The 13,394-nt window shown below is 39.0% G+C and overlaps 1 protein-coding gene across 2 annotated transcripts in view; it reads right to left on the bottom strand.

Annotated features, from left to right (window-relative positions):
• TRIM33 (tripartite motif containing 33) overlaps positions 1 to 13,394 on the bottom strand; it is a 121,087-nt gene that overhangs the window by 51,801 nt on the left and 55,892 nt on the right. The window lies entirely within an intron of this gene.

Raw genomic sequence — 13,394 nt, 5'->3', positions numbered from 1 at the left:
ACAGCACCAATGAGGAATAGAAATGATGATGTAAGATTAAAATTTGGAGACTTTTAGGGAGGAAGGATAAAGAATGGTCTAAAAACAGCAAAGAGGGATCCCTGGGTGGCGCAGCGGTTTGGCGCCTGCCTTTGGCCCAGGGCGCGATCCTGGAGACTCGGGATCGAATCCCACATCGGGCTCCCTGCATGGAGCCTGCTTCTCCCTCTGCCTATGTCTCTGCCTCTCTCTCTCTCTCTCTCTCTCTGTGTGTGACTATCATAAATTTAAAAAAAAATAAAAAATAAAAAAAATAAAAACAGCAAAGAGACTGACTATACATCTCCAGGTCTGGTGATACATGAAATATCAAAGAAAATATAGCCACCAGTGAAGAGGGCTGCAGGGGAAGCAGTGTCCTACCGCTTTGTTTCCACTATAGCAGAGAAAGCACAGAAAAGGATTTTAAAAAGAGATTGAGGATAAAGAGATCCTGCTGATGACAAACCATGAATCCCAGAGAACAGTGTGGCGGAGACACAACTATCACATGCAGAGCCTATGGGAATTAAATTATGGCAGATGAGGGGAAACCTGGAAATGTGGGACTTTTCTTGGGTGACAAATAGGGAAAAAGAACATGGTAATGTTAGCCCTCATAAATTTAAAGCGAGTAATGATGGAGAAGTGCAAATGGTGGTAAAGAAGGGTGGGGCCTGGGGCTTCCTCTTATAATCTGTTAGAAGAAACTGTAATAAAGTCAACCACATCTTCATCCCACATAAGGAAAAAAGAGTCAGAACTGTGTGGTCTTAAAATCTGCAGGTTTACTTATGACCCTCATCTCAGGAGAAGCAAACTCACTCCAAATGTATATGTTCCATCTTGCTCTATGATGAGAATTAATGGAACAGAAATCTGAGAGGGCTCACTAAATGTGAGGACCCTCTCTCTTGAAAGGATGGGGGCAGGGCTATGGGATGTCTTTAAAATCAGAGGCCTAAATAGTTTAATCAACTTTACTTATTTAAAATTAAATAAAAAAAAATTATTTTTTAAGTAATTGCTACACCCAACGTGGGACTCAAACTTATAACCCTGAGATTAAGAATCACATACTCTACTGACCAAGCCAGCCAGGCACCCCAGTTTTATCAATTTTAGACAGTGAAGAAAATTCAACATTTATACTACCATCTTCCTTACTTCTATCATGCTTAATCTAATTTTATCATTAAAATAGTTGTTTACATTATTTTAAGGTTTCAAATTTAGTATGGCCAAAACTTAAATACCAATTCCCTAAAAATGCCTAACAAACCATGTCTTCCCACAGTCTTTTCCATTTCAGTAAATTCAATCCTATCCTTCCACTTACTCTTAGTAACGTGCAAGCCAAAAATCTTGGTGTTGGTGATACCCCTCATATAACTCATACAAATGCAAATTCATACATCACAGTTTCAGGCATCAAATCCAACTTCAAAATATGTGTAGAATATGACCACATCTTACTATCTCTAATGTTAGCACTCTAGTCTAAGCTATCACTGTCTTGTCTAAATTACTGAAAACAGCCTTATCTCCTAATTCTATTTTTGCACCCCTTTAATCTTTCCTCACTGTAGATGGCAAGACCGTTTCAAAACAATAAAGTTAAATCATTCCACTGCTCAAAGCTTAAGTGTCCCACTAAGAGCCAGCAAGCATTCTTACAATGGCCCACAAAGCACTCAACAGTTGGCCATTTCTGCCCCTCTGACCTCACCTGATACCAATCTTCCTCTTGTTCATTCCATTCAGACTATGGAGCCTCAGAGAAATCAAGGATGCTACTATCTCTGGCCCTTGTCAGTTGCTTTCTCTATCTAAAACATGCTCCTCTGGGCCAAGTAGAGCTGCTTCCATTCTTCCTTCAGTCTCTACTCAGAGCCAACTTCATCATGGAAGCCTTTTGAAATCATCCTACTTAAAATAAAAACATAGGGCAGCCTGGGTGGCTCAGCGGTTTAGCGCCGCCTTCAGCCCAGGACGTGATCCTGGAAACCTGGGACAGAGTCCCACGTCCGGCTTCCTGCATGGGGTCTGCTTCTCCCTGCTTCTCCCTCCTACTGTGTCCCTCATGAATAAATAAAATCTTTTTAAAACTTAAACAAATAAAATAAAATAAAAACATCCACATGTCCACATATCCTGTCTCGACTTCTCAGCTTTATTTTTCTATATAACAATTAACATTTGATATATTACTTATTTGTCTGAGTCTTATGAAAAATTAGGTCCTTGCAGGCAATGAGTTTAATTTTTTTCACTGAAATATACCACGGCTAGCACTCAGTAGGCATACAATTATTTTTTGAATAAATGACCATGTAAATACTCTGCCCAAGGACAAGCCAAGGAGTGTAGTAAGAATAATTTCTTTTTTTTTTAAGAATAATTTTTTTATTAAACTTTTTAAAATTATTGAGTGCCCTCGGTTCCCCTCTGCTTAACTTTCAATTTACCAATCCCTAATAAATCTCATTTTTCACCAGATGTGTCAAAAATTTGTGAATATTATTTTTTAAATGACCTAACAATACCAAATATATTAGAAGTAATTCCACTTTTTCATTTTTTCCCTGGACGTATCCTCAGTCTTCACGCTTCAGTTTAACTACTATATAGATGTCATTCTGGACATTCCAATATTCACAATTCACCATTCACGTTCTTGGTTTACTAACATTTTTGTGGATCACACTAATAGCACTCCAGAAAGAGGTGCATGAGAGGCAGTTTCTGAATCCTTGTATGCTGAAAAATATCTACCTCTCATTCTCACATTAATAATTCAGCTGTGGAATGGGCAACTGGCTGGCTCAGTTAGTAGAGCATGCCACTCTTGACCTTGAGGTTGTGAGTTTGAGCCCTATATTGAGTGTAGATTACTTAAAAATAATCTTGAAAAAAATAATTACCTATAGAAACCTATGGAAAATCCTTTCCCTCTCAGCTCCCAACTTTTGAAATCACTGTTTCACCACTTTCGTCTATCTCCTTATATTGACACTTTTAAAGATCCTATTTAGATTCCCATTTCATTACATGTTGCCTACTTTGGAAACTTTGCTGATCTTCACTTTAATCCACTGCATGCTATCATTCTATGGTGACATACACTTTTTCTGTGGGTCCCTTTTAACAATCAATGTATTTGGTACTAAACAGGTCATTTCAGACTGGCAACTCTAGGTTCTTAGGAGTGTTTCCTGTATTATTTGATCATTTCTTTTTCTGTAATTTGTATTGGCTGGCTGCTGGATATCTTGTAATTTTCTTATCTGTCTTTTCTCTTTTTGCTGTATTTTCTAGGATACTAACTAGAATTTATCTACCAAACCTGTTAATTTTTTATTTTAGCTATCATGCTACTAAGAGCTCTTTTTTTATTTAAATGAATTCTTTTTACAAAGATTCTATCCTATAGAATCCAGTAGCTTGCCATACCTTTCAGGATGTCATCATTTTGACTTTACATTTCCTTTTGTTCCTATCTTATGCCTTTGCAGCCCTTTTATTCAGTGTCTTGGTCTCTTTCATGTGGGTGGCTATGTCAATCAGAAATCTGTACTACCCAGCAGCCCAGGTGGCTCAGCGGTTTAGCGCCGCCTTCAGCCCAGGGCCTGATCCTGGAGACCTGGGATCAAGTCCCACATCACGCTCCCAGCATGGAGCCGGCTTCTCCCTCTGCCTTGTCTCTGCCTCTCTCTCTCTCTCTGTTTCTCTCTGTGTCTCTCATGAATAAAAAAATAAAATCTTAAAAAAAAAATGTACTACTGTAGTGACTTGTGACTAATAAAGATTCATATAGGGAGACCTGGGTGGCTCAGTGGTTAAGCATCTGCCTTCGGCCCAGGGTGTGATCCTGGAGTCCCAGGATTGAGTCCCACACATCGGGCTCCCCATAGGAAGCCTGCTTCTCCCTCTGCCTATGTCTCTGCCTCCCTCTGTGTCTCTCAAGAATAAATAAATAAAATCTTTAAAAAAAAAAAAAAAGATTCATACAATTAGACCAGATGTAGCTGACGGCGTTAGCTGAACAACATCAAAACTACAATCTCTGAGAGGATCCCGGCTTTACCCTAAGAGCATATAATGGTATCATTATATGCTCCAGGTATCACATCCTAATTCAAGGAAGGAAAAAGCTGGAAAAAAGCTGACACCAACATTTGTCCCTTTTAAAAATCACAAACTAAGGAGAATTCTACTTGTATTTTATGGGCATAAACTATGGATCCGAGCTATCTTAATGCCAGGAAATATTTAGCTTTTCCAGTCTCTATATTTGAAGCCAGACAAGAGAGGGAAGAGTTAAGAATTCTCAACATAGTCCACAATGTATACCACATGGCACATGAGGGTGGCTCTTCTCAAATGCCAGATGATCCATTCATCCATTCACATTTAAGTATACTTAAAATCTGCTTAGAGTCATGTGTGAGAGCAGAACTTATGAACTAGTGAGCTTCACTTAAGGCAATCTTCTTAATTAGAAATGAACCCCAATGTCATTTAGAAGCTTCTTCTGATCACTTTCTCCAGAGTGAAAAGGCTTCTCTAATTACAGCGGGAGGACAGCAAGGGATAGTTTAAAAAAAAAAAAAAAAAAGTCACTACTGCAATCTGGAAGCAAGTAAGGGAAAGTGAAGGTCCCAGAGTTTACTGCAGACTTACACTTAACCACCCTGATATTCAGCCATGTACCTCATTTCCACTCTCCATCTAGACCTGCTATCGCCCAGAGGATAAGCCCAACTTCTGTGATACTTATGGCCTCCAAATCCTGATTCATAATAGGTTTCTGAGAATTAAATCACGTAGTTTCCATGATATATGTTCTTTGCGTGCCCTTGGGTTGTAGTTCTTTCAATTCTACTAAGTCAATTATCAGATCCACCATATGTTCAATCCATTTCCCAGCTTTTAAAAATTTCACTGCAATATCCATTGATGTCTCTCCTCTCATCATTTTGATTTTTTTAAAGTCTATACCTATTTTATTCATTTATTGTGAATAGAATTATAGAGGGAGGTGGAATAACTCCATGGTAGAGCTAGAAAACATGTAATGTTCAAAACTGCACAAAATTTCATAAAATCCTATAGCTGTTTTCCTTTTTGAGAACAACTTCCAAGGTCATTAAAGAATAAATACCAAAGACTTCAGTAAAATGTTTTTTAAAAGATAGAAGAAAGAAAACGTAAGGTTACAATGTTAGTAATAGCTAATTGCTAAACTGATATTGAGTAGTTATTGTGCAAGTACTTTGTAGGTGAAATTCTCATTCAATCCCTATAGCCAGCTTCTAAAGTTGGTACTACATTTTCTGCATTTTTTTTTCATTTTCTGCATTTAAAAGATGCACAGAGGCACCTGAGTGGCTCAGTATGTTAAGCATTCTACTCTTGATTTTGGCTCAGGTCATGAAATCAAGCCCCACTCCATGCTTAGCATGAAGCCTGCTTAAGATTCTCTTTCTCAAAAAAAAAATAAATAAATAAAAAATAAAAATAAAAAAGATTCTCTTTCTCTACTTATGGACATGCTCTCTCCCTCTCTTAAAATCGTTTTTAAAAAAATACATATACATATATATATACGTATATATATATATATGTATGTATATATATATAGTGCCTGGGTGGCTCAGTCGGTTAAGCATTTCACTTGTGATTTTGGGCTCAGGTGATGATTTCAGGGTCATGAGACTGAGCCCCATATAAGGCTCCATGTTTAGTGAGGAGTCTGCTTGGGATTCTCTCTCTGTCCCTTCCCTCACTCATCCACAGGCTTGCTCTAAAATACAGAAATATTAAAAAAAAAAAATACAGACACACACACATTAGAGTTCATCTTTATCACTATAATATTTAGCATGGAGGAAACAAAACTACAATTTTAAACTGTGTAAGTCGATAACAATTACAGAATGAAACTAAATCTTTTTGATAACTTAAGATTCAATATAAGAATCTAAGAAAAGGGGATCCCTGGGTGGCGCAGCGGTTTGGCGCCTGCCTTTGGCCCAGGGCGCGATCCTGGAGACCCGGGATCGAATCCCACGTCGGGCTCCCGGTGCATGGAGCCTGCTTCTCCCTCTGCTTGTGTCTCTGCCTCTCTCTCTCTCTCTCTATCATGAGTAAATAAATAAAATCTTAAAAAACTTCTTTTAAAAAAAAAAAAAAAAAAAAGAATCTAAGAAAAGTACAACAAAATTGAACTAAGGAAAGAATAAAGATAGAACTATGAGAATTAGAACACTTTTAAAGAACAGAATAAGTGACTTCAATCACTCAACCAATAAAAGACTCCAATCTATGGCCAAGGCTAATAAGGAAAACAGAAATAAACTAAGCTATATACAACATTACAAACAAGAGATATAACCACGGATTTTTGTAAAATCTTAATGCCATTTAATTCTCACCAAATATGTTAAAATTTCTAATGAATAATTTTCCAAGAAAATGTAAATTATCATAATCAGGTAACTGACTCAAGGAGAGAAGGGAAAGCTGACTTGATCACTAAGCATACAGGAAATTGAGACCCCTGAAGAACCAGTCCTAAAAGACCTTAAAATCCAGGTAGGGAAAAGGAGTGGGGAAGATGAAGCAAAAAATGTTGCCTGCATTTATAGAAGCAGAGAGTTTACAACAGGATTTGCTACTATAAGAGCACAAGGAGGAGTTGACAAACAGTGTAATAAGTATAACCTTCACAAATAGGAAAGTCTGGCTTTTGTCTTAACTACTGAGAGTACTGAAATGTACTGCCTGATCAAAGTACCTGTGTTTACCTGGCACCTTGAGCTACATGAGAATGACATGGTGTATAGTGGAAGATTTTGGTCACACGGTATCAGCTCAACCTCAGGGAAGGGCTAGAGACAGGTCAGTCACATCGCCAGTGAGCAATATTCTATATGACAGAGCTCCAATAAAGATTCTAGACACCCAATAGAAGACTCAAATCTCTGGCCAGGCTAGAGAAAAGAAAAAAGAAAAAGAAAATAAACTCAGCTATACAACTTTCATAGCTATTGGCGGGGGGGGCATCAGATGAGCCCCCTTGGTTTACAATATTCTCTGCATACTGCCATACATCATTGCTGATAGGAGTTAATTATGTCCAAGATTCCACTGAGAGAAGATAACTGGAACCTCGACATTTGGAACACTCCTAGACTCTGCACCATGCATCTTTCCCTTGTATGATTTTAATCTGTATCCTCTCACTATCCTTCCAGTATGATAGTTTTCAGTGAGTTCTAGCAAATTATCTAACAATTCCAGCAAATTATTGAATCTCATGTAACCTCAGGAAATCCTCAACTTACAATGAATGTCAGAAGGGTGGTTTGGGGGAGGGCATCTGGGCAGCTCAGTCGGCTAAGCATTTGATTCTTGATTTCAGCTCAGGTCGTGATCTCAGGGTCATGAGACAGAACCATACACTAGGCTCCACAATGAGCATGGAGACTTCTTGGGAGACTTCTTGGGATATTCTCTCTCTCTCTCTCTCTCTCTCTCTCTCTCCCCTTCCCTCTGTCCCTCCTCTGTCTCTCTCTCTCTCAAAAAAAGGAATATCTGGATGCTCCTCAAATTCTGCACTTGGTGTCAAATGTGAGAGGGCACTTACATTGTTCTCTAGATTCATAATTGGTATCAGAAATGGGATTCACTAGAATGATCCTGACTCACTGAAACATGAGGTTTGGGAAGAGGAAGGAAGAGAGGACAAGCGTTTATGAACCTCTGATTCCTGGATAACTACCTCATCACTCATGGTACGAACTGCAGCTGAAGTTACTAGCGGTAAGTTATCAATGGAATTTAGAAAGGTAGATGCAACTCCCCAGGAGTTGACTCCCTGGATAAATAAGGAAATGCAAGCCAATAAGAAACAATTATACAATCCTTTGGTTTTGGTTTTGTTTTGTTTTTTTTTCCAATCTTTTGGTTCTTGATTCTCAAGTAGCTAAAATGAACAGTGTTGGGACAGATACTAACACTGGGGAAAGCTTAGGTTTCAGCTATGAACTATGGCCACTGCTAGCCTCAGGGCCATTCCAAAGGGAAAAAGTATGGTGGGGAAAAAAGAATCCTCATGAACTCTAGTCACAGAATGTACTCCAGGTTTAGGAAAAGACAAAACCAAGAAACTAATAAAAAGGAATATTTCACTTGTAGATCGATGCTTCTAAAAGAAAAACCTTTACTAAAATATTGTGAGAGTGATTACCTAAAGGCAGATCACTGGTTTTGAATGGTGCAAAATAGAAGAGCAATGTCTGAGCTGATGCAGGACCCACAACTCACTAGTGAACAACCACAGATGGATATACATAATTCAGACACACAGGAGGTCATTCCCAAGGGGACAGCTAACCCAGTGGACCAGATAAATGATCCCATAAAGTTTGCTGACCCTAAAATAGAGGAAGAGAACTGTTCTCCTATAAATGTAGAGATTCCCCAGAAGCAGTGGCTAATGTGCTTCTTTATGCAAGACATGCTAGACTTGCATTATGAAGATCAGGATATTCACCTGCCGAGCATCCTCTTACTGAGATTATAGTAAGTACTGTGATTAAGGGGCACACTTCTACATGGGCACCCCATGCAACCTTACTGCTACAATATTTAGCAATGATCTGAGAAGTCTTATCAGATCTATTTTCTCAGATTCCCAATATGTGGTTTACAGATGCTGAGAAAATTAGAGATTCGAGTGAAAATAGGAAAACAAAGGGGAGAGTCAAGGGATTTAACACAGCAGGATGGAAATCTTCAGATGGCTACGTAAAAAAATGAGAATGAATAAAGCAGATATTGATGGGGTTGAAACAAGTATCTTAATGTAGTATGATTAGAAGTTGGATGGACCAATAAGAATCACTGCTGCTCCGCAAAATTAAAGGGCCCTAAAGAACTCTGCTGTATTTATACAAGTTCAGAGAAATTTTAAAAGCCAGAGGACAAAGAAGACCTGAAAAACCTGACCTGGAATTGCCAAGGGTGACTGTCCAATAAATTAATCACACTGAATACTGAAAGAGAGGCCAGGGTATTCTGGTTCAACACCCAACTGGAGAAACAAGGTAATATGCGCTTGTGTGTGTAAAATAGCCAGGGAGTAGATTAAAGACATTTCTTTAACTCCTCAACATGAGAGCCCAATGCACTATAATTCTAAAATCTGTTAAAATCCTACTGGGGAGCTACAGTTGGATTGGGAAGAGACACAATAGTTGTAGGATTAAGGTAAAAATTTAGAATAGGGATCCCTGGGTGGCTCAGTGGTTTAGCGCCTGCCATTGGCCCAGGGCATGATCCTGGAGTCCTGGGATCAAGTCCCGCATCAGGCTCCCTGTATGGAGCCTGCTTCTCCCTCTGCCTGTGTCTCTGCCTCTCTCTTTGTCTCTCATGAATGAATGAATGAATGAATGAATAATAAATTAATAAATAAAGGCAACTTGAACTCCAATAAAAGAAAAAAAATTTTTTTTAATTTGGATTAAAGTTAGAATGCTTGAACAAACTTTCTGTGAAGTGGTTACTTCCCCTTTCCTTAACTGAACTATTGGATATTATGTCAAACTGCTATTGTAAAACAGAAGGCATATAAATTCACCTTAAGGCCAGTATTAACCCCCCTAAAAAAGGGCCAGTATTGATTAGATATGCTAAGACAGGAACCACTGAAACTGTCTGAGCCCACAAAAATTAATTTGAGACAGTGTATGATACCTGGTGGATAAAGAGATTATCACTTTAATGACAAGCTGTAAGACAGACTACTGGTACCAATGAATTCTCTGAACAATAACAAAGTATATGTAGCCTATGAAAAAGTGTAAGGCTCATCAAACCTAACAGTAGACTATAAAGTTTGAATAAAGTAGTGCCCCCATAATATCAGCAGTCCCTTATTTTATTTCAATAGTAGAAAAATATACATAGCAGACTATAAGAGTGGTACTCAGTGACTGACCCTGCAAATGTTTTTTTCTGCCTTGATTTCCCCCCACAAAAAAGCCAACAACAATTTTCCTTCACATGGAAGGATCAACAATTTACATTTACTCTATTGCCAAAGGATTACTTAAATTCACCAGGTTACTGGTATGAGACTAGAAAGGATACAAGATCTTGATGATACCATGACAATATCACAAACTAAAGATAAAGGTACAACTGACTTAAGTGCAACAATGACACCTATGACCAAAAGAACATGTTGATAAATCCACCAGGTCCAAGGACCTGCCCAAACAAGTGAAATTCTTAGGAATTTCTTAGGCAGGTGCCACCCTTAACATTCCACAAGTAAAGAAAAATAGTTTTTGCCATCTATCCCTAAAACTAAACAAGAAAAGCCCAACGTTTGGTGGTATATTTGAATTGTGAAGGACACATATTCCACATATGGGAATACTAGTAGCATCAATCAATACAACTATCCAAAAGAAGGCTGTATTTGAATGGGATCCTGAACAAAGGCAGGCCATATCTTAACTGCAAAAAGCACTCTGTTTCCCGATGCTCTTGGGCTCCTACAATACAAAGATCTGACTTGGGGACTTTGAGCAACACAAACTTATGTAGAATAAAATTTATGGCAAAAAGCCAATGAGTACCACTCAGCAGGATTAGGGTTTTGGACCAGAAAATTTCTGGATACCATGCTAAAATATACGCCATTTGAGAGAAAATTACTAACTTGCTCTTGGGCATTAAGACTGACTCTATGACTAAAGGACATAATATAACTCTACAATGTGAAACATACACAATGTATTGAGCAATAGAGGAACATTCTAGTAAGGAAAGCAGTGCCCAGAGGAGTTCCACATAAAATAGAAATGGTTTGTTCAGGAACATGTGACCAGCATGATGCAGAGTTATTTATTGTATTTATGAGCAAACAGCCTCTTTTCCCCTAATGATGACTTTAAAACCACTTGAGCTGCTGAATCCTAGAACCATATGTACCCTATGAACAGCTCTTTAAGAACAAAAAAAGAGAGCTGCTTGGTTGTCAACTATAGTTCAAAACTGAATAAACTAATACATCGAAGAGAAAAGGGAACGGAAGAGGGAAAGGAAGGGAAGGAGGAAGGGAAGGGAAAGGGAAAGGGGAGGGGGAAGGGAGCAGGGAAGTGGGAAGGGAAGAGAAGGGAAAAGAACACAAACTAGTTTGTGGATAACAGTTCCAAGGTGAACAGCATCCTATTTAGAAGATCATTACTCCAACTGAAGACAATAACAAATCATATCAATGAGCTCAATGAGCTAAACATGCTGCTTTCCAAATAGGGTTTTTACTGAGCTCTGCAGTTGATGTCAGAAATGAGTGTAGTCGGGGCACCTGGGTGCTTAGTCAGTTAAGCATCTGCCTTCGGCTCAGGTCATGATCCTGGGGTCCTGGGATTAAGTGTCACATTGGGCTTCCTGCTCAATGGGGAATCTTTCTCCCTCTGCCCCTCCTTCTACTTGTACTTGCTCTCTCTCCCTCTCTCTTATGAATATAATCTTTGAAAGAAGAAAGAGGGGCGCCTGGGTGGCTCAGTTGGTTGAGCATCTGTCTTTGGCTCAGGTCGAGATCCCGGGGTCCCGGGATGGAGTCCCACATCGGGCTTCCTGCGCGGAGCCTGCTTTTCCCTCTGCCTGTGTTTCTGCCTCTCTGTGTCTTTCATGAATAAATAAATAAAATCTTAAAAAAAAGAAGAAGGAAGAAATGAGGGTAGTCTTGTGAGTTGTTTGCTAACTTTGTACAGATGATGAAGAGAGAAGATTCTACTATGACTCAATAATGTATGCTATATGGAACACCCGAAACTTCAGCTATAGGGGAACCACTGAAAGGTGTTTTAAAATGGGAGTGAAGGGTGAGGAAGGACTCCATTTTAGCAAAATAACCCTGACAGCAATGTGGACAGAATGAATTTGACAAGGTAAAACTCAAAGCAAGAAGACCAACGCTAAGTGTGCTGTAGTAAGAGGAACCTAGGGTTTTATTTTATTTTTTTAAGATTATTTATTTATTTATTCAGAGAGAGAGAGAGAGAGAGAGAGAGGCAGAGACACAGGCAGAGGGAGAAGCAGGCACCATGCAGAGAGCCTGATGTGATCCAGGATCTCTAGGATCACGCCCTAGGCTGTAGGCAGCGCTAAACCACTGGGCCACCAGGGCTGCCTAAACCTAGGGTTTCAAAGTGCAATGACAGGGGCACCTGAGTGGCTCAGTCTGTTAAGCGCCCAACTCTTGATTTCAACTCAGGGTCATGAGATTGAGTCCCACATCGGGCTCTATTCTGGGCTGGGCATAGAGCCTGCCTGAGATTCCATCTCCCCCTCCTTCCTCTGCCCAACCCCCTCACCCCTTGCACTGAGGAGTGTGTGTGCACATGCACGCACGTGCTCTCTCTCTTTCAAATAAATAAAGTGCAATGACATGAGTTCTACATGAGTCTATCCTGGAAAAAATATACAATATAAAATATAAAATCATCTCTTTAATCAAGAGAGGATTAAAACTTAAAACCAAGTGGTAAAGGAAATGGTGAGGAAAAAAGAAGGATCAGGCAGGGCTAACCTCTGAGGGAAAAACAGTTGAAGCTATTCTTTCATGGGAAAAAGGATGCCATCTTCCTTCTCTTTTTGCTTCTCACCAATAATTTAAAAAGCATAAGTAACCCAAGGGCTCAAAGATCTGACCTACAGCTGTGAGAATGGCAATCTGTCTTGAGATTATTACAAAACAATCAATGGTAAAATTTGGCCCTGAGGTGAAGGCATCCATAAGATTAGTCACATGAAGCGAAACATTAGCCAACTTGCAGGTAAGATTAAACATTCGGGAAAACAAAAACAAAAACATTCGGGGACAAATTAAAGTTACAAAAGTTTAAAGTAGCAATTCTAAACAAATGTTCTATAGTACAGTAAAAAAGAACAAAGACCATTAATTTTATTTGGTCAAGTTTGAGAGATTCCATATCCTGTGTCTGTATCCATATGCCATATGGAAGAAAATAAGCATATGGGTTTAAAATAGATCTAACTGCCTGTGTTCAAACCCAGGCTCTACTACTTATGGTGAGAACCTATACAGATTTACTGAAGCTTTCTGCAAGTAGGCTCCCTCACCTTTTTAAAATAACACTTCTTGGATAGTTGGTGTGAATTAAACAAACATGCAGCATTCAAAAAAGTACCTCGCACAAACTACAGTAATTGTTAGCTATTAGGGCTAATGTATTCCCTCTTTAAGAGGATTCTAAGGAATTCCAATGAACTTAAGGAATTAAAAGCACTAAGACACTCTATAGTTAAACACATTTAAATGTGATTAATCCTAC

Source organism: Vulpes lagopus, chromosome 5 (genome assembly GCF_018345385.1).
Source record: "Vulpes lagopus strain Blue_001 chromosome 5, ASM1834538v1, whole genome shotgun sequence".
NCBI lineage: Eukaryota > Metazoa > Chordata > Mammalia > Carnivora > Canidae > Vulpes > Vulpes lagopus.
This window is presented reverse-complemented; position numbering and strand designations above follow the sequence as displayed.